Source organism: Gymnogyps californianus, chromosome 5, assembly GCF_018139145.2.
Source record: "Gymnogyps californianus isolate 813 chromosome 5, ASM1813914v2, whole genome shotgun sequence".
In the NCBI taxonomy this organism is placed as follows: Eukaryota; Metazoa; Chordata; class Aves; order Accipitriformes; family Cathartidae; genus Gymnogyps; species Gymnogyps californianus.
In genome coordinates this window covers 47,884,779-47,901,276 of record NC_059475.1, presented here as the reverse complement: position 1 = coordinate 47,901,276, position 16,498 = coordinate 47,884,779, and the positions used below count along the sequence as shown (strand labels likewise).

Here is a 16,498-nt window from a genome sequence, read left to right as displayed (position 1 = left end):
ACAGCAGGGAATAAGCAAATCTGTTCTGACATAGCAAGAATGGATCTGAACTTCTGCCACATTAATGATAACTAGAAGAAGCTTGACAATTGGCTTTTCTTTCTCTTTTTTTGTTTTTTTGGTTGTGGGTGGCGGGGCAAGGGAGAAGGCAGGATACATAATATGGACACTATGACTGGTATTTGTTGTCTGCAGTCCTCTTGGAAAGACAGATCGATCTGCTGAAATAATAAAAATTCCAGCTTTATGTTTTCCAAATATCAGGGGATAAGCATGCTCTCTGTTGTTATTGTCATTAAATATTTATACTGCTGTACACAGAAAAGACCACAGGTCAGGACACAACTGTGCTGTACAAATATTACAAAAGATAGCCCAGACCCAAGGACATAACAGTAAAAACAAAAACAAAAATGAAAAGACACAGAAGGAAGAGCCAAATATATGGGTCAGGTAAGAGGCTGCACTGAAAAATCTTCGCTTTCTTTCCCTTTTAATCAACTCCATCTTCCCTCCACCACTGAAGAACCTGGTTAGTGTCCTGTCATCATACATCTAGAGTTCACCACCCCACTGAGGGGAAAAACTTCAAAATCCCACTCGTGCCACCTCCTCCACAAATCTGGCTTTTTTGCATAAATCCACCTATGCCCTCTGTCTGTATGGACCTAAATTCCATTCCCCAGCCCAGCCTTCAGTGCCTTCTGCCACAGGAATGATCAAGAGTCAGAACTGGTTGGGGGACAAAACAGATGTGTGACAGGAAGGTGTTCAGAGCAAAGGAGAAGAGTTCTGCTACAGAGTCCTGGCTACTGCGCTCTTCCTCTCTGGCACTCCTCTGACTTGCACCCCAGGGACTAGCTGGTTCAGATGATGCAAAACACCTTAGGACTCATTGCATTCCAACAGCAGACAAGTATTTACATGTTCATTCGAAACAAATGCACCACTACACTGGGATGTGCCCTGAAATCAGAAGAAAAGTTAATTTCATCTTTGTAGGGGAAAAATCAAGGCTAGGGGAAAAGGAAGATAAAAAAAATGCAACCTCACCATCTTGTGTAAAAGAGTTTTTGTAGAAATTAAAAGGTATTTTGCTTTAGAAGCGCAAACACTTTCCTGGAGCAAAAAGTATTTTCACTTCCTAAATGCAATATGCTTCCCATTTTCCCTGGATGCCTAAAAAATTGTAGAAGCCTTTCCTAAGCATCTCTTTATGTGATCCTTTTGTATTTCATGGCATCAGAAACCTAAGCCACAAAGAAACTGGGAACTTAGGAGTCCGTCGATCTCCATGTCCCAAGTTCCCAACCAAGCAAGCTGTCAAGAAGTAATCATTATCCCATACCTCTGGGACCATTCCAGGCAGTTTCTTTAAAATGCCAGAAAAGAAGGGAAAAGAGGTCGCATGCAGGCAGCTGGATGGGTGCCCTTCAGGGGCTAGACAGATTTCCACCCAAAATCCACTTGGTTTCTTTCAACGATTTCTCCAAAACAAAATACTCACCTGGATTTTTTTTTTTCCTTCTTTTAGGAAATTAACATTGCCAATTAGAAAATTCCTGACCCAGATCCAGTGCTCATTAATCAGTGTATATTACTAACCACAGAGGACTAATACATCTGTGCATATACAGACATGCACTTCCTTCCCTGGAGCATTTTGATGTCCAAAACAGTGGGCTACAATATTTCAGAGATGTACGTGTGGCACAGCCTCAGGCATACTGCACCTGCTGAAAGGGTTGGAGAACTGCCAAACATCTTTCTTTTGGAAAAAGCATTTGCTTTAATATCTGCTAATTCCAGGAAGGGGGCTGTGCTCTTCTTGTTTAGCTGTGTCTTTGCATTTGCAACGAACAAAAGGAAGGGACAAGGCAACCATCTGTGGGCGCTTCATAGAAAAATAAAACCCCAGTGGGCTTCCTATTACAGAGAGGAAAAGAGAAAGGAAAAGAGAAAGGATAAGAGATAAAACAAGCTGAATGCAACAAGCTGAAACACTGAGCTCACTCCTCTACAGCAGACTTCTTAAACATTCCTGCCCAGACAACCTGGAAAGCCTTTGAAATAAATTTTAAAATCAAAAGCCTTCCCCAAAACATTTACTTTTCCTTCCAACAGTTTTGTTCTATCTAGTTCAGAGAAAGGGGACCCTACCCCTCCCTACACATTTCCATGGTCTTAAATGGAACATAGCCTGGGCATCTGTGAGACACCAGTGGTCAGATATATTAAAGGCATTTGCATTTGGCAACTAAAGATGCTGATGAGTATGCTGCGGGATTTTGAAATAATACATATGCACCTAATTGGGAATATTTAATTGCTATTCTGTGATGAGATTTACTCAGCATCAATCCTAGAATTCATAACATGAGGTAAACTGAATTTTTGTAAGTCCCCTCCCTTCCCTCCATGTGTTATGCTATCTCTGTTCACATAAATAGCACAGTAAATATTAGCAAAAAATAGTACAGCCTGCCTCCAAATATTGTCTCACATCTCTTAACTTTATCAGCATCTCAAGATTATTACGAGCATGAGCCAAAATGCAATGCTTTTAGTATAAAACTAAGGCTTCACACTAAAACAAAAGAGTGAATCAGCAAAAGAAAATGCAGCCTCCTCCCCATACTGAAGAGTGAAGTAACAGACTTCTCTCCGGAGGTTTCCAGTAATGAATTCTTGTTTTAATTGAAGCTGCAGCCAATGCGTGAGCTCCAAATGGGCCTCCCTCTCTTTCTCTCTCTAGGTGATGCTGTGCAGGAAAGAGCTTTTAAATCAGTCAGTGAACATAATGAACTTCAATTTCCCTTCGACAAGGGCAAAATTACAAACATACACTTCACTTCCAGACAATTAATTAATTTGTTTACACAATTTCTTTGCTTTGTTTTACTTTAATGAATTTTTTTTCCTCTCCACTTCTTTAGGCTCTTTAACTCTCTAAGGTGAAGGATTAGCTTTTGACAACTCATCCTCTCTCAGGCATGGAGAAGTGAAACTACAACAGAGCTGTTTGCAGCAGGGGAAAGAAGCCTATGCAATTACCTTCAGTCTTACTGCTAATGCCCAGTGACAACGTTAAAGCACACATGTCCGTTCTGTAGATGACAGCATTAGTGTTGCCCATCATTAGCAAGGCCTACACAGTTGTTGCCACTTGGAAAGTGTTTGCCCACTTACCAGCATGAAAAGACAGGCTTCTCAAACTGTTTGTGTCTGAAAAGACCATAATCTGACTGTCAGAGATTGATGACATTGACTTCCATTCCCTCACCAATGGGATGAAAAGCAGAAGGCATCGAAGCAGCCAGCCAGAGCCAGCAACCACCAGTGCTGCACACAAGTATGTACAGCTTTGCCTCCCAACACTGTGCTCCCACTCCTGTGGGATAAGGAAGCCAACCTCAGGAGCACTTGGGAGGAGTAGTAGTGGGCAAAAGTGAAAAAGCACAGTGAACTTGGTGAGGATAGAAGGACTGATAGATTTGAAATAGTGAATATAAATCATTTTTTCTTATAGGAAGAATGTTTCTTCTAGATAATACCACAGATTAAATCCCTCTAGCAATATCAGTACTGTCTACATTACCACAGTGGTGCATGTTTAATTTCATTTCTGCTGCTACAAATATAGGCCAATAAATTTGACAACACATCTGTTATTTACTTGCACTCAACACTGAAGCATATTCATGACATTTACTTTGCCAGTTTCAAATTTAACAGCTTTCCTTTTATTTATATCTACTTAGTGTTAGTGAAAAGTGCTCTGGTGACTTTCCATATACATGCAGTAAGTGCAGCGCATTTAGCAACAGTAGAAGATTCCCTTGGCTATGTACCATTACTGTACACATTTCTGACTACATAGAGCTAAAATATTTGAAAGTGGTACAAGATCGTTGCATCCACTCATTTTGAATATAACTAGTAACTCTGTGCAGCTAAAACACGCCTGCAGTTGTCTCGACAGCAGAGACCCAGGAACTCATTTCAGTGTCCACCAAGGTGCTGACACACAGTGAGGTCCTTCACAGACTTTGACTTACACACAAAGAAGCCATACCATGAAATACTGGTTCATTCCTAGCCTCCCCACCCTTTCATTATTCTGTCAGATCTTCTGTTAGAGCAAAATATGAGTAAGGGTTTAAGAAGTTGTGACCACAGATAAAGGAAAAGCCTCTCAAAAATATTACACAGCAGATACTCATGAGCAGTGTGACAGCTTTCCAAAGCAGTGGAGAGAGGCGAGGAGTGCATCTAGGTCAAGAAGCACAACCTTAGCATAGGAGTGCCGACAGAGATTAGTGCCTCGCACACACTCATGCTGCTGACACAGGGGGAACCAGGGACTGGGACTGTGAAGAGAGAGCACAGCTAGATTGCCTTGCTCTTATGCTGCCCCTGAGGTAACTTATCTGTCCCCTGTGGTTGCCAGTCTTCTGTCTCCAATACCATAAATCCAGTATTACAATGGTTAAAGCCATATAAGTTTGTGAATAGAGTTAGACAAATTACAGAAGACCAAGGAGGAAGATGAAAATTCATAAAGCAGTACAAGAGTACAGACATGTGAAATTATAGCAGAAAGATGACTTTTCCTCTCTGACCTCTGGCTTTGCATTCTCTGCATTTTGATTGTACTACAACTGGAACAAATTCATTGACATTTGAAAAACCTATACAACTACTACATGTTCTTGTAGAGTGGCCTTTTTCTTTTTGTATTAGTTGTAGTTGTTAATTGCATGAAGCTGACCCCTTAAATAAAAGATCACAAAGGTGTTAGAACAACTCAATAATTGTGCTATGCTTAACAATAAGGCCCTCAGCCCATCATCAGACTTTACAGTTCCCTCAGATTCAAGTATGGTCTGTTGCAACAAAAACATGCTCGCAAATTGAAGACCATACTACAATAATCTGCTTTTCTAAAATAAGGTGTATACAGAACCATGTACATCAATACACTTCATAACAGTAGGTCCAGCGCACATGCAGCATGGGGTCTTTTAGAATCTATTTTGCAGCTTTGCAGATGTAACAGCTTTGCAGAGAGAAAGAATAAACAGTGCGGGGGAACCAAGTATTTATCTATTGAGTGGATGTGGATACAGCAGCTAAATTGCAAGTATGTGTGTGTCTCTGGGGGAGGATGATGGGGGCAAATGGGACAGGACAAGACAAGATACCACCCCCTCCCCCCCCCCCCAACTTTCTGTCCTGCACTGATCAGGTACCTACTTCCTAACCTGGCCATAGATACTTTCACTGCTCTTTTCTCCGCACAATGAATCTCATTGTTCTCTCATCACACCATTCTGTAGTAATGTGACTATATGGCTTTATAGTCAAGTTAATTTTGATTTAGATGGGTACAAACTAATGACTCTACAAAACTACAGGTAGCTAGAAAAATAAGTTATTAAAACAAATGTGCCCCTTAATCATTGCTGTTTCAACAAACCCCCTTCCTTCTTGCCAGAAGGACACCATATAAAGGGTCATTTACATTGCATTGGAAACTGCTGAATTTGTAAAGTAATGGGAATAACTCCTGTCCCTCATTCTTCCTTCTTTTTCACAAGCAGTTTGTCTCTTCTTCCTTTGTTTTTTGCCATTTCCTTCTCTTTCTCATTGCTAAGATGCAATTCAAACAGCCCATTTCTCACTGCTTTGTACAATGGCAACCACTGCAGAAAAGCCTGTAAAACTCAGCACCTGTATGGGGGGGGAAGCACCATTGCCTGTGCAGACAATGTTTTAGAGAAAGAGAAATTCGCTCCTTAGCTAACTGCCCAAGAGCAATTTTCAAGAGGAGCTGAGGGAAGCTTGGAAGAAGAAATGCACAAATACAAAAAGCAGTTTAAGGCTCTGTCATTAGCTGAATGTCATTCACACACAAAGGGCTATTTTATTTAAATAATCTATCATTTTTAATTTGCCTTTCAAACTCAAAGCCATTTTTCAGTTAAAATTGGATTCTGGCATGATGGAAGCAGTCAGGGCACATATCATAGGGGCCATACACAATCTGGTATCAGACATTATTACCACTTCAGCCTGTTCTCTGTGCCTTTCCACTAGTTCTGCTCTGGCCACCTTTAACCACTCTCTGCAGTGAGCCAAAACAGTTTTGCAAGTTTCTCTCAAGCTTAGGTTGCTGCTTACACAGGTAGCCTCGTCAAAAGCTTTCCTGAACAAATATAACTATTTGTTTTAACTCACTTATTGTTTACATCACAGATTATTTGTTTCATTTTCTTGCAATCATGCCTTCTTTGAGCCAGATCTTTGAAATTGAAAAACCCCTGGAGGCATTCATTGTGTCACGCAACCCTTTTCTAGAAAGGTTTTCTGGGGTAAGTATTATCAAAACCTTATTCCTGCAGATAGCTGTAATTCACAGTGTGTTTTCCATAACACCCTGGTAAGATCCTCACTAAGTTTCAGCAAAAAAGGTGTAAGGCAACTGAACTATAAATCAGCACCTTAAAGGCACAGGCCACTATACCCCATAGTATTTGTGACAGACCATAGAAACTGCCTTCAGGACGGAAGAACTCTGTTACAATCATTATCTCCTAGACACATAAATTTTATACAGCTTCTTTCAGTTCACTGCAGATTGTCTCTCTCCTAAGGCTCTGTAAGAGAGAGCAAACCAGAAAGACGTAAGCTCCTGCTAGCAGGAGCAACCAGCACTCTTCCCTTGAGCCTCATCTAACGCTGCTGGCAAAGAGAGCATAACCAGATTCTGTTCTCATTTTCACTGGTGTAAATCCAGGCTAAATCCTCTGATTTCACTGGAATCACTACAGGTTTACACGAGGCAAAACTCCAGGCCTATGCCTCTAAATAACTACATTCAAGAGGCAAGGTACTTTAGGTATTTACAGTTCACAAAACTTAGAGTAAGCAACAATGAGCGAGACTGTCAGATTCACATGACAGATACATTTTTCTTGCAGAGCATCTCTGAAAGGTGTTTAAGGTCATCCAAATATTCCCTCATAGCAATGGAACAAAGCTGGCTGTTTTGAAGTTTTTCAGCAATATTAACGTTTGACCAGTGCTATTTCTGAACAGGTAGCAGCCTAATGCTAGGGCATGCTTATCCATAGAATTGAAGACCACATTCAACTCATTTCATTAAGGGCCTTGACACTGCACAAAACAGCAGCCAAGTCAGGTCACTCACAAGCAGGATGACTGCAATGGTCTATCAAATTTCCAGAAGACTGATATTTATGCTACTAGTAGAGTATTTTAAAAACAGGAAGTTACACACCTCTTAGAACTTCTATTAGGAATATGAGCTAGTCTGTAGATGAAAGATGCAAGTTAAATTATCTGTCTTCCCATTCCTGACAGGTATCTGTGTACACTACAAGAAAAGACAGAGTCATATTCAATTGATAGTCAGACTGCCTTCACCTTGCTATGCACATAAAATTACTACCCATATTTGAGAGAAACCGTAATTGATCCAAGTTCTCTGGCAGGTGCTCATCCCATCAACACAAAAATGGACAGCCAGCAGAAATTCAGACTGTTAATGACATTGAAAAGCTCTTTAGACACTAATAAAGGCTTAGGGACTTTTGAGAGATGCTCCCAAGAAGAATTTTGATTATACAACTGAAACTACAGGATTCGATTAGGAAGATGCTTCAGCTTTGGGAAACCATGGGAGCTGGTGTGCTTTTAGGACCAGGGTAGGTCTTGCAGCTTTGCAGCTGGGTTCCCTGAGAGATTACAACTGGGGTTCCAACCTCTCCACAGGTTCTGGAGATAAGGCTACAGAATTTCCTCCCACATGAAGAAATAATAATGGAAGGATAGGAGAGGAAGATTAAGGACATTGATTCCCTGTCCTAGTAACCCTGGCAGAAACATTCAGAGTTCTTCTTACCAGGTTTTGGGTGATGCAGAACACAAATAATTAAGTTCCTATGCCCAGACCTGTAAGCACACAGAAGCAATACACATGTACTAATTATCAAGATGCATGCTGGCGGCATGACTCATCAGAAATAAATGCAGCTACTCTCAGCAATATATTTTCCTCAAGGAAAGATACTTACAACAGGATTTCCACCATCTTGCAATTTCTACAATAAGCATGAGATTCAACCCATCTCAAAACCCCTGCTCACAGCCATTAAACCAATTTATTCTTCTTTCCTTATCCCATGCAGAGCGCCAGAGAAAAGCTGAGCTGAAGCTTACCCCTTGCTCACTGAAAACAAAGCATCACCATTTCAGATTCTCACAATAAGCTTTGAACACACAGAAGTTTACATCAGATAACACCTCACTCGATCTGATTTACTTCCCTAGTCAACCAACATAAGCATCACTTCTTTGTGGTAATTAAAAAATTCCACCTTTCCCCAGACCACTGCCTGGTCCTGCATTTAAATCTAGAATTGACAACTTCTCTAACGCTAGGCAAAAATCTCAGCAGTCCTCAGCAATCTCATCTTCTGCTTTTGATCTGCCTTGGGTAGACAGACAAGACCTGACCCAAGACTATTTCACGAAACCTGGCCCTGGAGATCCAGCCTTACCGTCAGCTTTTTTTCCCACCCGTAATGTAAGCAGAATTTACACTTACAAATACAGAGCATTCTCATTCTCCCTCTCTCCACATGCACATGCAGAAACACATACTAGACACATATTCATGAATAAATACACATATAAATATGTGTACTGGTTTAAAGCGAATCTCAAAGGCCATTTGTGCGACAAGTATGGAAATGAGTTATGAACCTTGCTTCTGAGATGCTTTTCATTGCTGTACAGAAGACACACACTCCAAACAGTCTCAGAGAAACCAAGCTATTGTTAAGGAGTGTTGAAGCACTAAGGTTTCACTAGTTAGACATCAGTGTTATCAAAATGTCCATCTCTCCACAAAGGTGTTCCAGCTGAAAGACTATGCACATCCAGGGTTTTTTCCCTTCTCCACCAGGCTACTTACCTGCAGCTAGCACCTATGAGAACATTGAGTGATTTCAGTGGCTTTTGCCACATTGTTCTTTTTAAACTATAAATTATCTGGGCTTCTACCTTTGACCAATGCATTCTGCTGCTGGCACAGCATGACTGCCTAAATGACTCCTACTCATGATCCGATGTTGATTTTACAGACACTGAAAGGGAAACAGTAATATCTTGAGGGACTGTATTTGGTACTGCGCTGGTTAAGGCAGAAAAATTTGGGTTTATATCACGCCTTTTAACCTCTAGATATTCCAAAGCATTTCACAAAACAGTAAATTTGTTGTTTGAAGTGCAATGGCACCTGGACAAAGTGAAAAAGCAGCATCCACTATGTATTTGAGAAAAGCTTGCTCAGTCTCAGGTAAAATCTGTTTTCGTACAAGTTGCACCAATACCTGTTTTGATATTGGTTAAAGTACCAAGATTTACGTGGGTATGCCAAGTGGGACTTTATGCCATCTTTGGTTACCAAGTAATCGATATTGCAGTGCAGCATCAGCAATGGGAACTACAACTAGGAAGTCTCTCATTCATTAGCTTGTTGGTGTGATCAATTATTTTGTGATCTTTTGAAGATCCCAAGTAGGAAGAAACAGAAAGAATTTCAGGTAACAGACTTCAAGAGAAAAAGAGGAGAGGTGGGATATTTTTTTATCAATACAGAAAGCCAGTAAGTGCTGTGATCCCACAGCTGCCCACAAGTTTATCAAATAAATATATTTTGAGACTGGCATTTGTTTGGGTGCCTAAAGAAAAGTAGAACAGAAAGAATTCTGCATCCAGTCTTATAAGCCTACTGAAAAATCCAGATGATTATTGTAGTATTTGATTTTGCTTCTGCTGCTGATGTCATATGAAAATCTGGACCCCAATACCTTGACCTATGAGGCAGTCTGTTGGCATGTATGGTTTGCATCATTATGGGTAATGCATATATTCTGTATAATGCTACTTTATAAAGTTTAGTGCATATATAATGGTACTCTTTAGAGCCACAAAGCATTAGAGTTATTTATACCTGCATGATTCATACATAATACCACTAAGATCTGGCTAAGATTCCTCTTTCCCCAAAACGGTAAAGACCAGCATTTTCGGAGAGGTCAGTCTTAACCCTTACCATATATTGCTATTGTCATTGTAGGCACCCATGACATGTAGCAAGATACAAAACATGGGTAGTCATGGGACTGCTGACATTTAGGACTGTAGGGTTTTCACAGGCATCTCCTTAACTTGGTATCCACAGGTGAATAAATTCACTAAGCGCAAACTGTGGTTTCCTGTGCTTTGTAAGAAAAGCCAGAAGATGACCTTGGTCTTGCTTGACACTAGTCTATGCTTTGTTTCAAGATTTCATATACCTCTGTAAACAAAAAGATAAAATGTAGAATAAGAATAAAAGATATCAGTTGATGAAATTCATCTGAATTTAAGAGTTCTTATTACAAAAGTTTAACAAGCCACTAACTTTTACAGTCTTCAGACAGCTGCAGATACAACACTCATCTCTGCTAGCACTTCACAGCCATCTATAATTCTGCCACAAAGATTATTTTCCTAATCTGTCACTGTGACATGGTCACATGTCACAGTCACCCTAGCTCTACACTGCTCCACAGATTTCCCCTCTCTGCCCAACATACATGGCCTATCTTTATTTTCACAGCCCAGCCTGTCTAGTTTTTCTCTTATTAAGAGGTCACTTCTGATCCTCCAATGATCTATTGTGTCAGCCTCCACTCAAATTTACATGCAGGCACCTTTTTGCCAGTCCTGTTCTTCATACTTGGGAGAAGCTCCCAATTAAATATACACGAAGTACTCTACTACTCTCCTTCAATTTCCAGTTAAAATTCTTAATCACTCATGAAGTGTGGAGATCACCCATAGCTGCCTCACTGTTATTCCTGTCTTATTCCTTATTCCCTTTATCTGTCTATGAAGGTATATCTGTTGTCTTCCTGTTTCCCTACATTACTAGTGTAACACTATTAATAGGATAAAATATGCTTTTTTTTTTTTACACATAAATTCAGCTACTCAGAGAATACCTGACACTCAGTTCTGAGTTCTGCAGCTCAATATCTTTTAATCGTTTTCTTTCAAACCATATCTCCGATGTTTTCTTCTGAGTAAAGTAATAGGTAATAAGCACAGAAAGGTAAGCAAGAAACCACTAGAGCGAATGTGAAAAGAAAGGCACCAGACAGCCATTTCTGAGCTAAGTGGACCTTCCCACCAACTGTGATAAGGGATAACTTCAAACTACTAAATCCTCTTCCTCAAAGCCTATAGCCAGCTAGGTTGAGCAGATTCAACCTCCTCACAAGTGAATAGACACATACAGTGCAGATGCTCCTGTCCAACACTTAAAAGCTGAGAAACCTCACTTTTCTGCAAGCTAAGATTTCCTTCCACCCTCCTCCTCCTCCTCTGCAAGTGTGTGTACTTGTAGCCAGCCATCCTAACAAAGAGAAGAGCTGCATCCTCCGCAAGCAATGAACTGTTCCTGCAGCTGTTAGCACAATGTCTCCCTTGAGAGTGCTCTGAAGTGCTAACAGTTCACCATAACTTCCACACCACTTCTTCTCACAGGGTTTTTCCCAATTCCATTTAAGAGGTGAACTACAAGACAGACAAAAAGGACAAATATCTTCTCCTACATTTGGATTTTTAGAACTCTCTTTGGAGAAGAGAGTTTCCCCTTTACAGTTTCTTCTGTCTTAGAAACCAAGCACATTGAGAACCATACATCCAAATTTTTATTTTTATATACATATTTGATACATATATATATAAAATAACCACCTTAAGATTGGCTGGATTACTTAAAACTGATGCCTCTGCTCTTAGCAGCTGGGGACTCAGTCAGGAACACAGAAACGTGCAGGGAAACAGTCTTTCTGCTGTTGCTTACATTTAATTACTCCTCACCACTCATCTATCATACTGCATAATCTCAGTACATAAGAAAAGACAATACCATCCTTAGCTGGCAACCGAACAAATCTCAAGGGTTTTAGTACAGGCTTTCAAACCCTCTCCAAGCTGGCAGAGAAAAGGAGACTGGCTAGCTTTGCCGACTGACCCATGTTACGTAAACACGATTTTCTTGGAAACCTTTTAGCAGTAGCATTTTTCAGGCATGCAGCAGGGTGGGTACAGATAAAGCACTGCAGTCCAGTGGTTAGGGTGCTACTGTTTGATACCATAGGGCTCCTGGATTCCATATCTGGCTCTACCAACAACTCCCTGCGTGGCCTTGCTTTAGACTGCTCACGCGTATGAGATTTGTTTGCTGCATCTGTAAAACAGTTATAATAATCATCTAGCTATTTTCCTATCACCCCCTGTCAAGACATTTTCTGAGGATTATTGATTTATTTTTAGTGTACAGCCCAGCCCCTGAATTCATCCAGTAGGAGTATCTGTCCCAGTGAAAAGCACTAACTTGTGAAACTGTGTGGTTTCCAGATGGACATTCTTGCCCAGATTGCATTCACCCCTTCTTTCACAGGCTAAGACAGTAGCTCCAAAGCTGAACACCAACCCTTTTAATTTTGTGCTGAGGGATATTTCTCTTGAGAAAGCACCTGTACAAGCCAGAACTGCTGCACTCTACCTTGCCAGTGATGTGCTGTGAAATTTAAAGTAAGTCACTTACCCCTCTACCTCATTTTGCCCATATTTATTGAACAGAAGCATTACTGTTTTACTGGCCGTACCTGCAAGGGTGTTCTTAGGGTTGGCTAAATATAGCTGTTCGTTACCTCAAAGAACCTAAACAATGCCAACACACCAAACAGCCTATTCCAATGGTATAGTATCTTCTGCAAAAAAGGATGTGTGATTGCTTGCAAAGAAAGGAGAAGTGGTGAGACTAGCTCTAGATTAAAGCACCATCTTTTAACGAAGACCAGGTGTCTGTTGCCAACGGCATACTTGAAGAAAGACTACTCATAACTGAGGTCAGAGGGAAGAACGCCTTTCTGAGTATAAAAAAAAATGCGACACTTATCAAGCAATAAATAAAAGGGAATAGTTCTAGCCCATATACTCATCGAGGCATACCACTGAAAGAAGAGAGGCTGAAGAACGATTATCAAAAGAGATGAGACATTTATTGTAGAAGAACAATAGCTGGGGTATAGTTCAAACTGCCATTAAGGCAAAAATCACCAAAAATAATGAGAGTCACTATGTACCTACAGAACAACCTACTGAGCACTTGGAATTTCCCTTTATTACGGGGATCCCATGTTCTTTAACAGGAAAAGGCAGCATTACAGAACTTTTGGCCAAGGGATATGACTAAAGGCATCACTGCAGCAAAGCAGAGACCTAAACTACTCCCCATCTGTTGGAAGCAGTTCATGCACAGCATGCAGACTTTATTGTTGGCTAGAAACCCCCTCTAGGCTTAAATATATTTGCACGCTTTGATACCACAGCACAACTGTCAGTAGCAGCTACCTTAAAACTAACTCCTAAATGTTTATTCTCTAACTGGCAGTCACAGTGTTCATTGCAGGATAAGGTGATCAGTATGGCAGGTGGAGATGCCACAAAAGGCATACCATTATGGGTCACATTTTTTTAAAAACCTACCATGAAGTATCTGAAGCTCCTATCTACGTGCCCTGAATAAAAATAATACACTCAGTCTGGAAGCACCAGAGGAACACATATCTTCAAGACTGAAGGCAAAAAGGAAGAACGGGTGATTTTATCAGGGCTGGTTCTGGAAATAGTAGGGATTGGTGGTGTTACTCTTGTGTGGGGGCTTTGAGAGTTTTTTTGGTTTGGTTTGGGGGGGTTTTGGGGTGGTGGTGGGAGGGGATTAGTTGCCAGAAAACTTTGCTGTAAACTTCAGCTGAAAGATGGCAAGTCCACTTCATTGTGTTGTTACAACCAACCACAGGCTCAAACCTGCCTGCAAACCATGTGAATCCAGATGCTACCTTCCATCTCATTTTTCAGTACTGAAAGATTTTTAAAGCAAAAAAAGCACTGCATCAGGAAACAAAGGTGGTAGGATATGCTAGTAACATTAAAAAAAAAATGTTCCCATGATTTTAAAGGTGTGGTGTTCAGCATCTGCCACTCCTTCAGTGATAATTCTCCATGCATTTTAGGTATTGCTCATTAAAAGCTATACCAATTACTATAACTTTCTCTTTTCAACTCTACATAGAAGGATTTCTTTCCTTCTTCCTCTGCATGGAGGATTTTTTCTTTCTCTTCCCCCCCCCCCCCCCCCCCCCCCCCTTTCAAAATACAGCTGATCTTTTTTCACTTTACTTTTAGTCTTTGTTAGATGGGAAAACTTCCCCTCACTGCTTCGTTTTTCTCTCACCCCTAACACCTGAGGGGCTATCTTGCATGAACTCCCCTCAAAAAATCCACAATCAGAAAGCCCACAAGCAGGATTTTGAAGCTACAAATTAGAATGAAAGACAAGGATCTGAAGCAGTTTACATAAAAATATTTTTCTTCTATTGAAAATATAATTTTCCCCAGATCTGCAGGTCTTCTCTCCCCAAATGTCACCCCCCACCACACCCCTCTGCACATACACACTCTCACTCCTCAAAAGCCTCTGTATAACAGCCTCAGCCAAGTTTTAACTGTTCTTCCTTATTAAAGTGATTAACTCCAAATTCGTCTCAGGTGAATTATGTACTAGGGAATGGATGCATCTGAGCCTTTTTGAAATATATTTGGGCAGAAGAATGGTTTCCTTTTAGTTCCTTGCAGATAACATTTGCACCACCAAAAATCCATCAAAGTTACCAATAGAAATTGTTTGCTGAAGTTTGAACACCTAATGTAGCTGTCCCACAGCAGAAAGACAAAATGGAAACATACTGGAGCTGACAAAAGATCACAGTAAGAAACCCTACCTACCTATCCATACAACAACCTAGGTAATCAATATCTTTAACCGTCTTTATCATTAATCACATTATACAGACTTGAATATATTTTTTCCCATAAAAGTTTGCCACTGTGTTCAGATGATCCTTTGAATGAAAGATTGAGGTATTGAATGGAAGCAACATATACAACATAAAATGATCTGGTTACAGCTACTGTTAGACTTCATACCCGTATGCAGTGTTACAATATCCATAGTGCTACAGGGGGAAAAAAGGCTAGAAAAAAACTTCATACTATCCAATTCTGCCTACTGACAATATAGGATGGCTTTCTCAAATACATTTCATGTATTCATTACCTGACCCACTTTGTGGCCTCTGTCTTTGAAGCTCTTATGTTGTGTGCATGCGTGTACCCAAGCCAACACAGACAAGTTAAAACACTATGGTTTTGAGGGCAAACTGACCAGTCCTATCCCTTTAGACTAACAGAACATTTGCAATTATTGAATTAATAAAACTTGGACCATAGATTGAGTGTCTTGTAGCATCCAGCATAAAGTGGTCCAAATTCTGATAAGGGCATCTATAATAGGAGTGTTAAACATATGTGGTTATATGATGTATATGGTTTTACACAAAATCACACACCCCCCCCAATAAACTCTAGCCAAAGCTAGTCATCGCTTCTTGGCTGAGGTGCTTGCTTGGAGCCAGGAGAATGAAGATACTTTGTGGCCTATTCACTAATTCAATTTATGGATTTCTGGTACATTTCCAAATAGCTTTATTCATTTATTAACAACGTGAACTGGGATATGCAGATATTTTTCTCTGTAGTCCCCTGGAGAGCAAGGGGCACAAACTTGCATAAAGTAAGAGCCAACAAATGAAGCGAATGAAATATAAAAATCCAACAGAGTAAATTAAAACTGTAAGAGGAGAGGAAAAAAACCCCAACCAATTGCCAGATATTGAAATTATTGTTATTGAAAAGAATAGTTACGCAACCTCAAGAAATAAGCTAGCAGTTTAAATTCAAAAATCTTCAACTAACCTCAGGCCATCTGTAAATACATCACTACGAAAGCCTCCTTTAACTACTTCTTGCCACTTCTCTGCCTCCTTTTGTAACACTGTTAATGAGCAATGTGAAGAAACATCCCCCTGCCTTTTTGTCATCGTGCTGTTCAACTTGCCTGATTTATTTGATGGCATAATCCAGTGTTTGACATATGACATGCTTCTGCAAGATCATTTTGTGATGTAAAACAATATTACCAAGCAACCTCTGAATGAGGACTACTCAAAGCCTGAATCAGGGGATAAGTTGAATAAAGACAACAGATCCTTTTACTACATTAAAGGCTGTTACAGAGGGGACTTCTTCCTAATAAAGGTGCTTGACATTTCCCATTAAAATAACTTATTTCAAGCTATTACAATTGCAAAATTAAAAATGTTGAGGCTGAAGTTTCCAATACTACGTATCTGCCTTAAGTTGTTTGCTTCATGAAGTTTTAGCCCCAAAAGAATCTCTGCTCCTTCAATACTGTTCCTCTTTGGAGTCAGGAAGAGCCCGCAAGACTTCC

General features: G+C 40.3%; 1 protein-coding gene across 7 annotated transcripts in view; it reads right to left on the bottom strand.

The window, feature by feature from the left end:
• NRXN3 (neurexin 3) overlaps positions 1-16,498 on the bottom strand; it is a 988,734-nt gene that overhangs the window by 224,762 nt on the left and 747,474 nt on the right. The window lies entirely within an intron of this gene.